The 20,481-nt window shown below is 27.9% G+C and overlaps 1 protein-coding gene across 1 annotated transcript in view; it reads left to right on the forward strand.

Moving 5' to 3' along the window:
- The first annotated feature begins 5,643 nt into the window (after positions 1–5,643).
- Positions 5,644–20,481, forward strand: part of LOC135931734 (uncharacterized) — a 54,944-nt gene continuing 40,106 nt past the window's right edge. Inside the window, exon 1 of the mRNA XM_065469009.1 lies at positions 5,644–5,802. The gene's annotated coding sequence lies outside the window, so the exon portion shown is untranslated. The remainder of the gene's footprint in view (positions 5,803–20,481) is intronic.

Genomic DNA, 20,481 nt, shown 5'->3' on the forward strand with positions numbered 1-20,481 from the left:
TTTTCGATTGATATTATATTTTACATTTCGAAGCTACTTAATATTATGAGGACTCGTTTTAAAATCATTATTTATAATTAAATTTTTATATAATTTAGGAATTTTTTCAGTGTTAATTCTCAATTTCCCTTAAAATAGTTGGATGGGTACGTATATACTCTTTTTCATATTTATCTTCATTTATAACATTTATTGGATAAAAACCTAGATATTCAACTAAATACACGTTTTTTAAATTAAGTTTAGAGGTATTATCAAATTTATTTAAAATACTAATTTTTTTTTATAGTTTTCATCCCTTTTTAAATAAGTATAATATATATTATATATAAACATGTAACTTTTATCTGGTGATTTAATTATTATGTCATATATAGGTTTATTATTCCTCCTAGTATACTTGCAAAGGCAATTATTATTAAAAACATATGGGCCTAATATACTATTTTTATCTAAGAAATAAATATATTTTTTTAAACTGGATTGACACTACTCCAAGCATCACAATCATCAACATATGCATTGCGATATCCAATATTTTTTATATTATTAGTATTATTAATTATATAATATTTATTATATTTGATACCTATTGGTATAGAATTTAAAATATTTTTAGGATCTAGTAAAAGCTGTATTACCTGTGTAGTCTCGATAAATGAATTTATTAAAATGATATCACTACTATCGCATGGTAAAAAATTTTTATTTTGTGAAGAGTTTGATGATAAAATGTTTTTTATTGAAAAATTAGTGAATGATTATTAGTATATTTATTATCATTAATTGGGGAAAATTTTATATTATTCAAATTTGATTTTATAGATGTAGATTCATGCGATTCCTTAAAAGATTTATTATCATAATTACTGCTTATATCATTTATTGGGGAAGAGAATGTATAATTTAAATTTGATTTTATAGGTATAAATAAAAATAATTTAGGATAATGCTTAACCCCTTATTGTTAACTTATAAACCAAAAATGAAGAATTCTACATGGAGAGCGCCAGCAACGCAGTATTTCGGTTTCAAATTAACCAAAAATGAACATTTTCCAAATAATATTACTACCAAATTTGGTAGATCGAATATTTAGTAAGTGGTCGGTTTTGAGCTCGCCATTCGGTCAAATCATAATATTTTCAAAAAATTAATTAGGATAATGCTTAACACGTTATTGTTCACGTATAAACCAAAAATGAAGAATTTTGTATGTATAACGCCAGCAAGACAGTATTTCGGTTTCAAATCGGTTATCGGTCAAATCACGATATTTTTAAAATATTTTTTGGGATAATGATTTACACGTATATACAGATATTTAAACCAAATATGAACATTTTCCAAATAATATTACTACCAAATTTGGTAGATCGAATATTTAGTAAGTCGTAGGTTTTGAGCTCGCCATTCGGTCAAATCATAATATTTTCAAAAAATTAATTAGGATAATGCTTAACACGTTATTGTTCACGTGTAAACCAAAAATGAAAAATTTTCTATGTATAACCAGCAAGACAGTATTTCGGTTTCAAATCGGTTATCGGTCAAATCACGATATTTTTAAAATATTTTTTGGGATAATGATTTACACGTATATACAGATATTTAAACCAAATATGAACATTTTCCAAATAATATTACTACCAAATTTGGTAGATCGAATATTTAGTAAGTCGTAGGTTTTGAGCTCGCCATTCGGTCAAATCATAATATTTTCAAAAAATTAATTAGGATAATGCTTAACACGTTATTGTTCACGTGTAAACCAAAAATGAAAATTTTTCTATGTATAACACCAGCAAGACAGTATTTCGGTTTCAAATCGGTTATCGGTCAAATCACGGTATTTTTAAAATATTTTTTGGGATAATGATTTGCACGTATTTATAGATAAATTAACGAAAAATGAACATTTTTCAAATAATATTACTACCAAATTTGGTAGATCGAATATTTAGTAAGTAGTCGGTTTTGAGCTCGCCATTCGGTCAAATCATAATATTTTCAAAATATTAATTAGGATAATGCTTAACACGTTATTGTTCACGTGTAAACCAAAAATGAAGAGATTTTCTATGAAGAACGCCAGCAAGACAGTATTTCGGTTTCAAATCGGTTATCGGTCAAATCACGGTATTTTTAAAATATTTTTTGGGATAATGATTTGCACGTATTTATAGATAAATTAACGAAAAATGAACATTTTTCAAATAATATTACTACCAAATTTGGTATATCGAATATTTAGTAAGTGGTCGGTTTTGAGCTCGCCATTCGGTCAAATCATAATATTTTCAAAATATTAATTAGGATAATACTTAACACGTTATTGTTCACGTGTAAACCAAAAATGAAGAATTTTCTATGTATAACGCCAGCAAGACAGTATTTCGGTTTCAAATCGGTTATCGGTCAAATCACGATATTTTTAAAATATTTTTTGGGATAATGATTTACACGTATATACAGATATTTAAACCAAAAATGAACATTTTCTAAATAATATTACTACCAAATTTGGTAGATCGAATATTTAGTAAGTCGTCGGTTTTGAGCTCGCCATTCGGTCAAATCATAATATTTTCAAAATATTAATTAGGATAATGCTTAACACGTTATTGTTCACGACCAAAAATAAAGAATTTTCAATGTATAACGCCAGCAAGACAGTATTTAGTCATTGGGCTGGTTTCAAATCGGTTTTTGGTCAAATCACGATATTTTTAAAATATTTTTTGGGATAATGATTTGCACGTATTTATAGATAAATTAACTAAAAATGAATATTTCCCAAATAATATTAACACCAAATTTGGTCGATCGAATATTTAGTAATACGTCGGGTTTAAGCTCGGCATTATGTCAAATCATAATATTATCAAAATATTTTTTAAGATAATGTTTAACACGTTATTGTTCACGTATGAACCGAAAATGAAGAGATTTTCTATGTATAACGCCAGCAAGACAGTATTTCGGTTTCAAATCGGTTATCGGTCAAATCACGGTATTTTGAAAATATTTTTTGGGATAATGATTTGCACGTATTTATAGATAAATTAACGAAAAATGAACATTTTTCAAATAATATTAATACCAAATTTGGTAGATCGAATATTTAGTAAGTGGTCTGTTTTGAGCTCGCCATTCGGTCAAATCATAATATTTTCAAAATATTAATTAGGATAATGCTTAACACGTTATTGTTCACGTGTAAACCAAAAATGAAGAATTTTCTATGTATAACGCCAGCAAGACAGTATTTCGGTTTCAAATCGGTTATCGGTCAAATCACGGTATTTTTAAAATATTTTTTGGGATAATGATTTGCACGTATTTATAGATAAATTAACGAAAAATGAACATTTTTCAAATAATATTACTATCAAATTTGGTAGATCGAATATTTAGTAAGTGGTCGGTTTTGAGCTCGCTATTCGGTCAAATCATAATATTTTGAAAATATTAATTAGGATAATGCTTAACACGTTATTGTTCACGTGTAAACCAAAAATGAAGAATTTTCTATGTATAACGCCAGCAAGACAGTATTTCGGTTTCAAATCGGTTATCGGTCAAATCGCCATATTTTTAAAATATTTTTTGGGATAATGATTTGTACGTATTTATAGATAAATAAACCAAAAATGAATATTTTCCAAATAATATTAACACCAAATTTGGTCGATCGAATATTTAATAATTGGTCGGTTTTAAGCCCGGCATTCGGTCAAATCATAATATTTTCAAAATATTTTTTAGGATAATGTTTAACACCTAAATATACACGTATAAACCAAAAATGAAGAGATTTTGATCAATAACGCCTGCAATATGTTCCTTACAAACTTTCTACTATTTTTCGCTTCTAAACCTACTCATTAATTAAATCTCAAAGAAACCTCTATTTTAGGTTTTTCACATGTATTTACACCCAAATACAAAAAAAGCGCTATCCAATATTTATTCTGGTTTCCATAGAATATATTTTCATATTTAGTTATTTAACGCCCTCTTATGGATATAAATCTGTTAAATTTTGTAATTGAAAAATATAATATAAGTTGTAATAAGCTATGAATATATTATTTTTCCAATAATATTAAGTAAAAATAGAATTTTAAATTATTTGGTATTTAATATCAATTTTTTAATTAATTAAAAATTGATTTATGTAAAATAAAAAAAATGATTTTGAAATTTTTTTTAAAAGATATTATATCATCAAATTATGATTAATTATGATTAATTGCTTTTTAGCAAGACAGTATTTAGTCATACCCCATAATTATTACTTTAAAAAAAAATATTTTTATCATTAAAGGAGAGTTCCCATCTCCTTTTTTTGTAAATATCATTATAAAAAAAATTCCTAGTATCTCCCTGACTCTTCTTCCCAAATAATAAGAATGTCATTCATTAGAACATAATGTATATATTTTTTTCAAAATAACAATCTAATAATTTAAAAATAATGACTAAAATTATAAAAATTTAATCTGGCCAAAGCTTCAAAAGATGTATTAGTAGATTTTGGAAAGGGTTTACCTCCAATAAATTTCCTGTAATGTAAACTCCGTCTACATAATATTTTATTATTTTCAACCTATTCCTATTTTTTTTATTTGAAATATCAGTGAATAACAAATATAATGTATGATCTGCTAAAAAATAATCCAATTATTATTTCCTTCAAAGTAAATTAATTAATCCCAAAATTAACAACTAATTTTCAAACTTAAATAACTAATTAAACATTTAGAATTTTTTTAAATTTGGACTATTTCTTGTCTTTAGTATTGTAAAGTCTCAATATTAAGAACAGTAAAAAAAAATTCCCCTTGAGCCAGAAAATTTTTCTCAAGATTGAGCTATCCATATAGGTTTAAACCTCGATCGAGATCAAGATTATAGTTTTCGCTTAAAAATTCGGTTTAGCTTTTTTATAGTTGGTTCAGACCCGATTAATTATAAAACTATTTATCATCACTATTTATTTACGGTGAACCTCATACTTTAAATAATTCATATTAAATATATAAAAAAAAACCTCTTGGTTTCTCTATCTTCTATGTGGCTATTAGAAATGTGGAAAAGTTTCATGACTATCTATTAATTCTTAAAAATTTAACACTTTTGAAAAAATTTTAATTTTTTATCAAGGGAGCTCAGCCCCTCCTCAAAATTTAGGAAGGAGGCTAAATAGGAAAAATTAGGAAGGTCTTAGTCCCAGTAACCCCCCCCCCCCCTACATCCATGGTGTACTATGGTTGGATAATGACTAAATTTCGGTTAGTGTCTTCATCTACTGTCACGGCGAAAATATGTTAAATTCAACTCATTTTAATTTATATTAGTTTCTTTCAAATCTGAGCTGCTATATATTTAAAAATACCCCGAGGCCCATTAAGATTAAGTTAGAAACTAGCTTTAGCTTGTTTTGCTAATTTTTTAAACGTTTTAAAATTGGCTTAAATGACTAAAAATATAATTACCCAACATTACTGTTTGCTCCCTAATCAAATAGATATACACCAAAGCTTTTTTTTCAATGCGACTATTTATCTACGAGATAACATATACCATAGCGTACATAAAAATAATTAATGAAAAAGTGATGCATTTTTATCCTTTTTATAACAATAATTGATATATTTACTCTTCAAATAAAACATTAATTAGCTTAGCAAGATTAAAAAAATGTTTATAAAAACAATCTATCCATTTTCTATCTAAATAGCTTTCACTTTTGTGAAGCTCAATAACAATTTTAATTCCTGCCTTCCTAATCTACATGTAACATTATATATTTTTTTTTATTTCATACAAGTTTTACAATTATTAGATGCTTATTATTATTAAATTCATATGACAAGCTCTTATACTTTGCTTACGTTATTCTTTAACGGTCAATTTTACCTACTAGACTCACAGACCCCCACCTCAACCCTCCCCAAAGCCAACAATAGTGAAATACATCTGATGACTAGAATTTAAAACAATTCAATTATAAAATAGATGCTAACTATGTATATTGTCTAAGAGGATACTCCCCTTAGTAATCCCTCCAACTCACAATCAAAATTTAATGACACATTTTTATTTATCCTACACTCCCCTCCCTCCCCACATTCTTGAAGACCCTGGACAAAAATTCTTGCCCATTTATTATATATGTATTCTTAACATATGTGCCAAATTTGGCTCTATGAATATTGTTTATTTTGCCCTACAAGGTTTTATTAAAATAATTTGTGAACAAGGGTAACACTTTGTTTGCCAATACAGTATTCAACTGATACCCCAATACTGATACAAATATTTAATGAAAGGTTTTTACTTTAATATAGTTAATTCCAAAATAAAATTAATATAAAAATATAGGGAAAAATTAACAATAGTTTCTTGTCTATTTAATTTTTAGGTCAATATCTTATCAATTTATGACTTAATGTAGGTCAATTTAAAATAAATAATTATGAGGGTTAACTATTATTTTGGGCATTGTTTGTTGGTATCAGTTAAAAGGGATTGGCCCCAAGAGTGTCCTCTGATCTTTGATAAAAAACAATTCAAATTCCAGTATTAAGCATGTTGCATAAATGCAACAATAACCAAATATAAATTAAAATAATAGAAAATAAACTTACTAAAAAATATATTCTAAAGTTTATTATAGTTATATAATATAAAAAAATTTAAGTTCAATATTAGAAACATTTATTATGATATAATTTACTATTTTTTTTTGTCATATTTATTGGATTAATAAAAATTAAGAGGTCAAAAATTCTATATTATTTTACTAAGAACAAGATTAAATGAAATTTAATTTCACATATCTCCTATTCTAAATCTCCCAAAATAGCATCTAAAATGGGAAAAAAATATATGGTATCTGTAATTTTTATGAAAATCATTATTACATGAGATTAAAGCAGAATTGTAAAAAAGATACTTTGAAATATATATAACTACAGCTAATGGCATGAAAAGGATACATGGCTAGAACTAGATACAGATATAAATTTTTATTATAACCATGCAAGGTGTTCATAATGTCAAAATTGAAAATCTTTTGTTAAAACTCAAATTGTGAAGTGAGACAAGCATTTTTTTATGAATTTTGTTTTTATTTATAAATAAAATATGATTAAATGATTATATAAAAGTATTAATAGTTTCTATTAAGCTCTGTTAAACCATTTTATAAAAATTAGAAAAGTTTCAAAACTTTTGCAAATTTAAAAATTTTAATCAAATCTTATACTAAATATTTAAAATTTTATAGAAATATATTTTGGACATGTTTTATATTTATAATAGCTATTTCTTTATCTTCATTAAAGTTTCAAAGGTTTGTGAATTTAATTTTTTGATGGTTTGAAAATGAAAGATTCTTAAAGTTTTGATTGCTATATTGTCTGTAAACACATTTTTGTAGCTACTAACAAAATCTTTTAGCTGTAAGGTAATGTATTGTTATATTTTATGAATAACACTTTTATATTAGGATGCTCTTTAAATATATTAAAATCATGGGATTCATTTTATCATTCACAGTTTGATCAGTGTTGAAATTTATATCCTTATTCATATTCTTTTTTATCTGTGATTTTCTCTTTAGTAGCATTTGGAAACTTTGAAAGTTCATCAACTAAACACTGTGTCAATTCCTTTTTTCTTTTATTTTTTAGCAAATGAAACCAAATTCAACCAACCCAATCAAGTTTGAAAATGCTGATGCTTTGTTGATTGTTTCTTCTGTATTCTTTTTTTGTCAATATCACTCATTCAAATTTATAATAATTAAAATTAATTAATGTAATTTGCCATATTTTTGTCATCCATTGTGTAAAATAAAACTTGTCTTCAATTGGAAAGACAGATATTTAATAAATTTATTTATAATAAAATGGTGCAAATAAATTATATCTAAATGTTTCTATAAATAAATAATGATACTGCTTAAACTGTATATAGATTACAGTTAGAACATTATTTTATCTAGTTTAGTTACTTTAAAAACTCAGACCTGCACTAGGCCTAATTTTTATATTACTATTTGCAAGATCCAAGATTTATCCAAAAGAAAAGTTAGTCGTCCAAGGAAAGGATATGATTTTTTAAAGAAAGCACAAAATAAGTGTCAAGAAGAAAAAAATGTTTGACGCTTTCTTGAAAAACATATTTTTAAAAGCACTTGGAAAACAAAATAAATACAAAATTTTCAGAAGTTTAAGTCTTAAATAAAAGGATTTTATAGTTAGTTTCCTCTGCTGGTTGACACTTGACATCTGCCATTCTTATCCGTTATATAGAATTTTTAAAGGGCTAATTTATAAAAAAAAGAACAGTAGATTTATAAAAAAGAATTAAAGTTTACTTATATCCTTATGTGGTTTTTTCTGCGTTTATGACACATGTTATAAAACATAATTTATATATCTAATATATATAATCTCCATAATCAAAACACGATCGTTTTCGTATCTCCCTAATGTATTTAAAATTTAATGAGACTATATAATGTAATGTTAATTTTGGCTATCTACGAAAGTCGAACCACAAACCTCCCGTTTCAAAGACGTATGCTTTACGCATGCACCAACTTGAATATAATTAAATTTAAAATATTGATTATATATATATTAATTAATAGCTTATATTTTTAAAATTTTGCCGTTTATTACCATAACTAGCTGACGGTGTTGAAGGGTAATTATTTAGTTTGTTGTATGGTACTAAATATATTTTATTAATAAATTTTATAAAAATATTAAAATTTAGGAGAAAAAGAGGTAAAATTGTTGCAATACAGTGAGTATTAAGAGTATTAGAAATATCAAAATTTAAATTTGTAATGGAAATCATATTGGATAAAATTTAAAATAGAGATGCTAGAAGATTTTTGAATTTTAAATATGGGTTAGACATTGGCCTGAAATTTTTTTTTTGCAGACATAGCTAGGCCTGATCAAAAAACCAAGGCTCATGCAACTTTCATATTCTGGTTTTATTTTTAAATGAATTATGACTTTACATATTTTATTTCAGTTCTTAACTACCAAAATTATTATGGTCTTTGGCGGGCTTGAGAAAATTTTCTCAACATGATTATGAGCATGAACTTGTTGGGAATTTTTATACATTAGATATTAGGCATAATATTTATACGGGTCTCAGGTAAAAGCTAATTTAAATATATTTTTACTCGAAAAATAGTATTCACTATTGGTCCCAATAAGTTGGTCTTGGTCTGAAGTAGGATTGAGCGGTATTAAGAATAAAAAATGAATATGGTTTTTAGAGATTTACCTATCGACTTGAAAAAAATATAATTATTACGCGTTGGCCAGGTTTGAGAAAATTTTTTTAAAATTATTATGGGTGGGGCTGGGCTTGGAAAATATTTTTATGAATTATATTGGACTAAGCTTAGGGAAAATTTTTCAAAATTATTATCAACTTGGACGCTTGGGAATTCTATTATCAACTATAGATCAGACATTGACCTAAAACAAATTTTTTTGCAGACCTGGGGACCTGGTCTGAAGGGAGGAGGGGGTTATAAAGAGTAACAAGATATTATTTTCAAATAACAGGTAACAACTATCATAAAAGTAGGGAGTAAAACTAACTAATTATCCCCCCCCCCCCAAATCATTCTTGACGGGTTATTAGCTAGTATTTCATAATTAGACAATTGAGTGGATACATAATTAAATGACGTGACAAAATTATTGAACTATGTCAACGAAACTTTGAATGTAACTTATATTTAGAGTATCTTTTTAGGAGACAGGTAAAACTGAGGGTTATAATTTGGGTTATACCGATAATAAATTAAATATCAGATCGGCACCGATATTTAGCGTTTTCAAAACATATCGGAGGGCACAGATATTTAGTTTTTCAAAAAATATAACGGGCCGATATTTTTAGCACTCCGATATTTTTTTTTATTGTTTTTGATTATTTTTATGATATATAATTTTTTTTATTTTAAAAATAATTTCCATTGAAAAAATCTAAAATACAATTTATTTAATTATTTTTTTCTCTTTAGCTTTCACCTTTTCTGGTGGTAAGCTCCTTCAACATCTCTCTCCACTTTATGTTATTCATACAATCTCTTTTATCTAATTTATACTTCTTTATATTGGCTCTAACTTTATGGCCCCATTGAAGTTTTGGCCTTCCTCTTTTGCGTATGCCCATCACTTCCAAACTCTCAACCTTATTTCTTTTGTAGTTCATAGGCCTTCTCATTGTGTGCCCATACCACCTAAGTCAGTTTACCATTAACTTAGTCTTAATGGGCACTACCTTTAAACTACTGCCTTTAAACTACTTAGTATTCTTGTACTGCGCACTTCTTGTTACCCCAGCAATCATCCTCAGCATTCTCATCTCCATAGTTTGTAGACTTCTCTCGTCTGATTCATTGGTTGGCCATGTTTCCGAACTATATAGAATATGGTTGTACTATGGAACTGTAAATTTTTCCCTTTAATTTGTGTGGGATTCTTTTGTCAAATAGCACTCCAGATAAAGATCTCCACTTTAACCACCCTTGATTAATTTTACTCTGTCTCTTTTTCTATTGTGCCGTTTGTTTGTATAGTGGGGCCCAAATAGCAGCGTTAAATTGCCGATATATGCCATTCATTTATATCAATACTCTCTGTTTCATCTCCTCCTATCACCATATACTCCGTCTTTTCTCTATTTACTTTTAGTCCGTGCCTTTCTAGCATATTTATCCAACTCACTAATCTTTCTTTCATTTCATCCTTGGATTCGGCAAGTATCACATAATCATCTGCAAATATCATATTCCACGGGAATGTTTGAGATATAGACTGTGCTAATACATCTATTACTGTAATGAAGAGAAGTGGGCTGAGAGCTGACCCTTGATGAACTCCTTCGGCTATTGTGAAGCCTGCTGAAGTACCTGTTGTGCTACGGACCATTGTTGTATGGCCCATATACATATCCTATATTATTCTTATATATTTTTTGGGAATCTTTTTGTGGCGTAGCGCCCACCAGATAAGTCTTCTTGGGATTCTATCGAAGGCCTTTTCTAGATCGAGAAAGACCATGTGTAGCTTTTTGTTCTTTTCCCTGTATTTTTCACTCATTTGCCTAATTGCGTGGATAGCATCAGTTGTTGATCTACCAGGCATAAAGCCAAACTGAGTCTCCTATTTCGATTATGTCCCTTAATCTTTTTTCTATTATTTTTTTCGTATAGTTTTAGACAGTGTGACATTAGTTTTATGCCCCTGTAATTTTGACAATTGTATGAATCCCCTTTATTTTTGAAGATCTGCCTCCATTTTTGAGGAACCTCTTCATTTCCAAGTATTTTATTGTATAGATTTGTGAGGAAATGTATTCCATCATCTCCTAGTGCTTTAAGGCTTTCTATTGGAATATCATCTGGGACCCCTAGCTTTGTTGTTTTTCATATGCTTGAGGCATATGATTATTTCTTGTTCTGTTATTTGTTGTACAAGGTTTTGACATGGGGGTGTTCATCTAGACGTAGTATGTGGGTATTAAAGTTGAGAAGCTCCTGAAAATATTCTTTCCATCTATTCATTATTTCTTTTTCCTTTATTATCAATTTCCCATCTTTGTTTTTGATTACTTTCGGAGCTCCGTTTATATCCCTAGAATTCTTTTCTCGCTGTTTGGCTAATCTGTATATTTTATTTTGCCCTTCTTTGGTATGTAGTTCTTCATACATGTCATCGTATGTCATAGATTTGGCCCTAGCCACCGCCTTCTTGGATTTTTGTATCTTGTCTTGTCATCTGGGTTTTCGGATTTTTACCATATTTTATAAAGGGCTTTTTTCTCCTGTATAGAGGTTTGTATCTCTTCATTCCACCACCATAGTTCATTGTATGATTTGTTATCTCCCCTTGTCAAGCCTAGTGTTGATTTGGCAGTGTCTATTAATCTGGATGAAAGGTCTGTCCACATTTTTTCACTGACTTGTAACGAATTTATTGTTTCAATGTTTGCATTGATTGCAAAGGCATCTGTCATTGTTTTTAATTTACACCATTTGATGCATGGTTCCAGTTTTATCTTGTTTTGAGTGGATTTATTAGCGATGTGTAAATTCATGACTAGTAGCTTGTGTTGCACTGCTATAACTTCTCCTGAGATGACTGCAGTCCATTACATCTTTTAATCTTCTGCGAGAGATTAGCATGTAATCTATCTGTGTTTTCCCTGTACCACTTTCATATGTTATTAAATGACTATTTTTTTCCTATAGTAGGTGTTGGTTAAGGCAATGTCGAAGGCTTGCGCAAATTTCAGTACATACTCTCCTTCATCATTCCTTTTTCCATATCCAAAACCACCATGATGCCTTTTGTAGCTATCTCTTGCTTTTCCCACATGCGCATTTAAGTCACCATCAATTATGACTAGGTCATCCTTAGGGATTTACATTACAGCTTCATCAAGGATAGCTCTAAAGTCATCTTTTCTTCCAGTGGCGTAGTTACGGGGGTGGTTTTCGGGTTTGGACCCCTCCCAGAGCAAATTTTTTTTTAGATTATACGTTCAAAAGACTTAAAAGTGACTTTGTATCAAATAAATACCATTAATATTTATATTTTTCTGGTTTTGATGTTTGCGAAAGGATATTATACTACTATTGAATTTATTCTGGGTAGTATTATTATAAAGTCATTGAGAATAATCTACTAAATTATAATAACATTATCTACTAAATTATAATAACGTTATCTACTAAATTATAATAACATTATCTACTAAATTATAATAACATTATCTACTAAATTATAATAACATTATTCATGCATTTAAAAATATTTATATATATTGTCGAAGATGTGGTTATGATTTTTAAGATAAACCCGGCCGAAGGCCGGACAAAAGGGCCGAAGGCCCGTTAAAGGGGGTCTGGGGGCGAAGCTCCCAATGGACCCCCTCTAAGGAAAATTCCTAGCTACGCCACTGTTCTCTTCTTCCTTGCAACCCGTTTGAGGAGCATATACTGAAAGGATGTGTAGTATTGATTGACCAATGCAAAGTTTTATCTTCATTAGTCTATCAGAGATCTTGTTGACTTCTACTACCGAGGAGGTTAGATCTTGACTGAGGATGATGCCGACACCTTTCCTTTTGCTAACAATTCCATTATAGTACAATTTATACCCATCTCCAATCATCAAAGTCTTCTGTCCCTTCCATTTCGTCTCTTGTATGCACGCTATATGAACTTTTCTCTTATTCAACATTGATGCCAATTCTCTCGTCTTACCTTTAAGCGTCTCAATATTCAAACTTGCTAATCTTGTCTTCTTTGCTTTGACCTTTACTTTACTTTTCACAGGATGGAGGTCTAAACCCTGCGCGTCGCTTGGAGGGAACGCCCTAGCTTTCATATTCATATTTCCAGTTGTTTCCTTCATTTTGTTTATTGGACAGGTATCCTTAGCACCCGGCTGTCCAGGCCTGTCGGTGACCGGGGTGTCATCTCTAAGCTCCGAAATTCATCATACCATATGTCTTTACACATCAGTCATCGAAGAAAAACTTAAATATTTATGCTCTTTACCAGGATTGAACCTGCGTCCTCTGCGTCCTTCTGTTTCCAAGCATACACCTAACCCATTAGTCCACCCCGGCGATTAAAATACAATTTATTTGTTGTAATGTTAAAAAAAATGGTTAATAATTGTGCACTTATTTTTGTTATATTGTCTGCAACAAGAAAAAAATTTCAAAATATATAACGAGTTACATTCAGCTTGTGTTGTTAAACAAATCTGTCCAATTTTGAAAAAATGGCTAACTCAAAATCTTAGCCAAAAGTAAATTACTCTTGCCCACAGATGGCAGGATGGTAGGCTTTTATTTGCGAAATTTCGAGGCTTCGGTAATAATATTTTGGCTTAAATCTTAATTTAGGTCCTTTTAAAAATCGGCTAAATAGAGCTGTCTGACAATAAAAAAATTATATTGGGATCGGATCGGTTTTTTTAGTAATATCAAAAATTTTTAGATCGATGAAAAATTGGATCGACACAGCCCTATTTATAATAAAAATATTTTCCATTTAATTTTTTTAAAATTAGGAACCCATTATTTTAAAAATATGATCTGAATTTTCACATATAAATAACAAAATTTCTTAAGATCCAATTTTATATAGTGGAGTTTAAATGAAGAAATGGAAAATACCTAATGTAACATGAGTTTATTTAGCTTCATAGATTTTTAATGTTATTAGATAAATTTTTATCATGTCGAAATATGTCTTTAATTAAGATATCTATCAAAAAAAACTAAGATTTTTGTAAATGTAATATATTTATCACTCAAACTACAAGGGAACACGGGGGGGGGGTGTCTTATTGGATTAAAATTTATTTATCTTAATATGATTTATAATTATAATTAAAGTTTACGATCTAAATAAATCTTGAAAAGTCGACCAAAATAAGCTGATTCTGCCATTATTTGATCTCATACCGAAGTTATATTTCCAAATTTCCCTCTTTTGGTTCCTCTTTATCATACTTTATCTTATAACTTATTTAAATTAGATTATCATATTAGCTGCCAATTCTGGGCACTTGTGTATCTTTAATATTGTGCACTATTTTCTTATTCAATAGTTTGCATATTTTTGGCCTAATTTTAATGAAAAAAGTGGAGTTTCTTCTGTGCCCCCACCCCTCCCAATCAAAATTTCCTGTTTATGGCCCTGATTATATTCTAAAATAGAAATATTTTATTAAACAAATGTTATATATAATATGGTTTTTATACCATGAATTAATAATAACAAATATTGGGAAATCGTTTATATAAAATACACAGCTCCTTATTAGAGTGTAAAATAAAAACTAACCATATATAATATTAATTATTTTATAATTATCATTTTAAGCAAAACAAATAGGTGTAGGTGTAATTAAGGTAGATGACTTGTAATTTAGTTTTCCTTATTTTAAGCTGTTTTTTATTAGTTAATTCTTAATTGTAAATTAATAATATGTTCCTTTTTATTTCCTTATAAATAATTTATAATTTTAAACAATTTTTCGTGATTGTTATATAGATAATTCCATATTCAATCGATAACTTTACAACCCGACTTTTTTAATTTTGATAAAATTTTGTTTACAGAGAGAACAGCATTAGAAGACATCAAATCCAAAAATTTAGCCTAGTACATAGTTCCCTAGATATCGGTGGTGAAAATTCCCAAAATAACTTTTTAATAATTGAAATAAGTTAAATAATAATGACATTTTGTAGCTCTACTTAAGAGTTAATATTAAAGATTTTTTAAAATATTATATGTTATGGATGCAAATTTTATTTACCTTATAAATCTCGTACCTCAAATCTCCATGTCTATCGCTATCCCATTTTCATTAAGCTTAATATTTTTATTATTAACTTACGAATTATTTTATATTGGGACAGCCATGTTTTTTTTTGTCATTGACATTTCAAAAAAAATAGATAGCATTGTTGTATGCAAATTAGATATTTCTTTTTTTATAAATCATTATATTAAAATAATCGTCCACTTTTGGAATGAAATATTTTTCATTATATATTTCACTGTCCACCATATTTAGATTGCTATTTTGGACACAGTATACATAGTATAAAAATATTAATAGTTTGGTAATTTCGATTTATTGATTGTATTCGTTGAAAATCTTTTTTAAAAATTATTATAATGCCTCTTTTGGGTTTTAATGATATCGTTAGAATATTTTATAATAGTCGTCGAAATATCATGTGTTATTGTATTTTTTTAATGAGACTTATCTTTCTTTTAAATTGTTAATTTCATAATTTTTATTTATTTATAATTTGTAAAATGTATAAAAATTTAATTTTTCATGTATTTAAATACAGATATGAAGGTATAATATTCCTCTTTAATATGAATAATGATAACACACCAATTAGATGGTATAAAAATTTTATTCGTAAAATCCTTACGTTTAAAGCTCTGGTTTTCATAATATTCAACCATTTTTTAAAAAAGAATCAATGATTTAAAATGCATCCTAAAAATTAAGAGACCTATAAAAAAATTTCTGCCCGAACTTGTCCAAAGGCCGGTGGTAATTTTTTATGCTTAAACACGTGACGCGACTTTTTATGAATATAATCTTAAACTCTCTATTTTCATGTTATGCTTTAAATTTGAATATTTAGCAATAACTTATAATTTAAAGGTACTATTTCCCAGACCACATCCGCATATCAATCAACACGCTATGAAACAACGGCAAAAATCCTATTACCCTATCTTCGATCCGGCGCTGAGGCCTTTTTTGAAAATATTATACATTTCATAATTACTTTGGGGAAAAAATTAACCCCTCCTTGCCCTTATTATTCGACATATTTATCATTAAGGGAACTACTTTGCACCGCATTTCAAGATTGAATTTCACTATCACGGCAATAACGAATTTACGCTATTCTTGAGTTCGCGAATATCGAATTTATTCTTTTTTTTCACTTTATTTTAACATATTATTTTTATCTTGGTTAGATAATATTAAAATACGTGGATTGATCTTGGACCATTTATAATGTTGTCCTTTTAAAATAAGATTAAATTTTAAGTGATTTAGTAGCAGAGTTTTCACTATCGTGACCTAATTTAAAAAAAATTAAACTTAAAATTATTCATATTAACTTTTACCTTGAATATAAATCTTAATTTCTATTTCTATTGGTCGATTCGTTCCTATCATTTACCATACTTTTGCGTTTATGGGGCTGGGGTTGAGTTTTTGGGTAAAGGATATATATATATCTTTTTCAACAACACTGGGATTTTTCACAGATGGAAGAGGAAGTGAGTGATCACCTTTTAGCAAGGTCTTATACAAACCTAACCAAACTTAAGTAAATTCGCCGCCCCACCTCTATTTTTAAAGATGTCTCTGCCTTACCCTAATTATTTTATTATTGGGTACGATGCCCAACCAAACTCAAAGAGAGCGAACCCGATTACTACAAACGAGGCCTAATTCATTAAATTGCATTTTGAAGCGTCGTTGAATTATAAATCAGCTAGAGTGACACGCCATTTAGGTGTTCCATGTTTTCTAAATTTTTTAAAGCTATCTCCAAAAATATTTTTTTAAAAAATTCGAGAAGTTTTAAAATTTTAATGTAATAATACTTTAAATTTAAAAAAATTTGTTTTTATTTGCGAATTTAATTTTTTGATATTTTTTACACAGCCTAAAATTATAAATATGGGAAACTAAAATGGCATGTTACCAGCTGATTTGTTATTAATGCACATTTAAATGTGTCAGGTTATCAATAGTTTTAAAAGGTGTAATTAATCACATTAAACTCATATAATATAATATCAACTTATTAGACCAAAATAAAACATGAAGAATATTTTTCATCAAAATTTTACCTTTATATTTATTTTAATGTTAATTATTATTTTTTAAAAAATTAATTTGAATAAAAATTATGTTCGCTAGGACCTAATAATTCTGTCTGTGCTGCTGGGGTTTTTTTCAAAAGATTAAAGATGGAATTGTTGTTAATAAAATGCATTCATTATTTGCCTTTAATAAATTAAATGAAAAATACCTTTAAGCTTCGAAATCTTCTAAAATATCATCCTTGAGATTTCCACGTAAATTAGACAATTTATATTTTAAGATGACAATTCTCGTTCTACGCTTACCTAAAATAGATAGTTATCTTATTGTACTTGTGTCGCCGGTACCCATGACGATTTTAGACAAGATATATAATTCTGGATGAAGAATTTTCTTCCCAGAATTTTAAAAATATTTGTATCCTTATTTATTCTCTTAACTTCTGAGAACTTTTCTATTAAAGATGCAATAGGCATTATTTGATCCTCCTTTCTATCAGATGATAATTTGATTTTTTTTTTCTCTATCTAAAAGTAAAATTTCAGGATCATCAACATTATAATTATTATCACTACAACTATACCTAAAACTAATTATTTTTTATTCGATTCGACCATATTTTACGAATACGAATATCACAATTATTCGATTCGAAAATTCTAATCGAATTCGAATAAGGAAAATATATTATTCGTCGAATAATTTTTTATCTATTCGATCGAATTATTCGAGATTATTCGATTAAAATAATTTATATTAATAAATATTGAAAAATAATCATATATTATTAGTAGGAATTATTTGCAATTATTCCTATTTAATAAAATTTCCTAGTGGAATAATGAAGAAACATTTTATATTTCTAAAATTGTTGTTAACGGCTGTTTTCATTCGAATAACTTCATAATACAAAATTAACTTCGAAATTTTTTTTATGATGGACGAAGAAAGTATTTATTTTTATATGATACATATGGGCCATTTCATGTCAAATCGATCAAAAAAGGCACATTTTCTGGTTAAAAATTTCTGGAATTATTTAGATAGGCATATAAATGAGAAAGCCGTTTATTTTAGCTCGCTAGCACACCTGATTCCCGAGATATAGGGGTTCAAAAGTGCAAAAAAGAGCCATTTTGGAATCATTTTTAAAATGCTTATTTCTCAAAAACTATTTATAGTAAAAAATGTATAATATATCATATTGTAGGTAAAAAAAATCTCTAAAGGGCTATCAAAAATATAATAAAAATTGGCTCCAATTTGAGTCTTTAACTCCCAGTTTACCTATCTTGCTTCACCTGTATTTTTAAGCAAAAAAGGGAGTTTGTTTTCGAAATTTTTTTTTTGCTTTTTATTTATACACCTTTTATAAATATATATACGATGTCAAATCCTTGGCGAAGCTATTTACTTTTCCGAAATATACATTTTTACCAAAAATTGAAAAAAAAGTGGATGGCGCTAATGGTTGAAAAATATTATTCTTAAGGAAAATAAAAATATTGATACGTTTATAAGAAATGTGATAAAATTTTCCAGTTCTGCCCCCCCCCTCTCTTACCATCCTTAAAATGTTTTACATTTTTTAGATCTCTACTTTGCTACTGTAGCGAATGACTTATTAGCTCGATAATGTATAACAGCTGCAGTAAAAACGAATATTTTATTAGGCATATTATCGGTTATATTTTACAAAATAAACTGTTTAAACGATCTCTCTTTCTGTGTAATATTTTTAACTTGTTCGTTTAGATTAATTTTAAATATTACAACCCGTCTGCAGCTTATTATTTTATCGTCTCTCTACCAATAACATTCTGGATTTGGAGAGTGCAAAATCATATATTATAGGTGCAGATCAATTAAAATTTTATTCTATATCACAGATGGACGTACCAAATATTAAAATGTTGCAACCCATTTAATCTACAGAAACATGCTTATTATAGCGAGAATCTAAGAAAGATTATGGCCCAAAAAAAATTGTTATTCAATTTAGATATGTTAATATGCTCTTCATGCCGACAAAAATTAGCAAACATTCCTTATACTTCAAATGACAATGTAGACATCGATTCTCCTCCTCATATAATTAATCAAGAAGCTATGGATAACATTAATATATCCCTACAATCAAATGGGGAATCTCTCATTAAAAGAATAGGCTTATGTGAAAGGAAATATTCGAAGGAAAAAATATTTAGAGTAAAAAAAGTTTTAACGACTAAAATTATACCATTATCTTCATCAAATGATTTAAAAATTCGAAGAATTTCTAGATACCTTAAAAATTAAAAAAAATTATATGAAAGATATTTATTAATGGAAATTTGTTACATTATTAAGTGTCTAATGGGCATTTGCCCACTTTGCTCCTCAGTTTAATTAGTATATTTAATAGAAATTCAAAATTTTTTAGTATAAAAAGTGAAAATATTCGGTTATTGATAAGTTAGCAGCAAAATTTTAACATTACATCTATTTTTTTCATCAATTTTTGGAGTCGATAGCGACGCCAAAATTTTGATATCGTATATATATATTTAGCGAAGGTGTCTAAAAAAAAGCAATAAAAAAATTTCTAAAACAAACTCCCTTTTTTGCTTAAAAGCACAGTTAAAGCAAAATAGTTAAACCGGAAGTTAACGGTTCAAATTGGCGCCAATTTTAATTGTTTTTTAATAGATCTTTAGAGATTTTTTTTACCTACAATTTGATATATTATATTATTTTACTATAAATAGTTTTTGAGATATAAGCATTTAAAAATTTTATAGATTCCAAAGTGGCTCTTTTTTGCACCCTTGAGCCCCCATATTTCGGGAACCAGGTGTGCTAGCGAGCTAAATCTAATCGACATCTAATCCATATACCATAAAAATCAGATAAACATAATTGTTCTGATCGTAATCTTAATGTTGTTATTTTTAAAGGAACTAATACACTAGGTCCTTTATTTGGCACCAATCATCTTTCGAAAAAATAACTTCACATGCTCCTATAATAAAATCATTACAGAAAT

This window comes from Gordionus sp. m RMFG-2023, chromosome 1, assembly GCF_954871325.1.
Source record: "Gordionus sp. m RMFG-2023 chromosome 1, tfGorSpeb1-WG-v2, whole genome shotgun sequence".
Classification (NCBI taxonomy): Eukaryota; Metazoa; Nematomorpha; class Gordioida; order Chordodea; family Parachordodidae; genus Gordionus; species Gordionus sp. m RMFG-2023.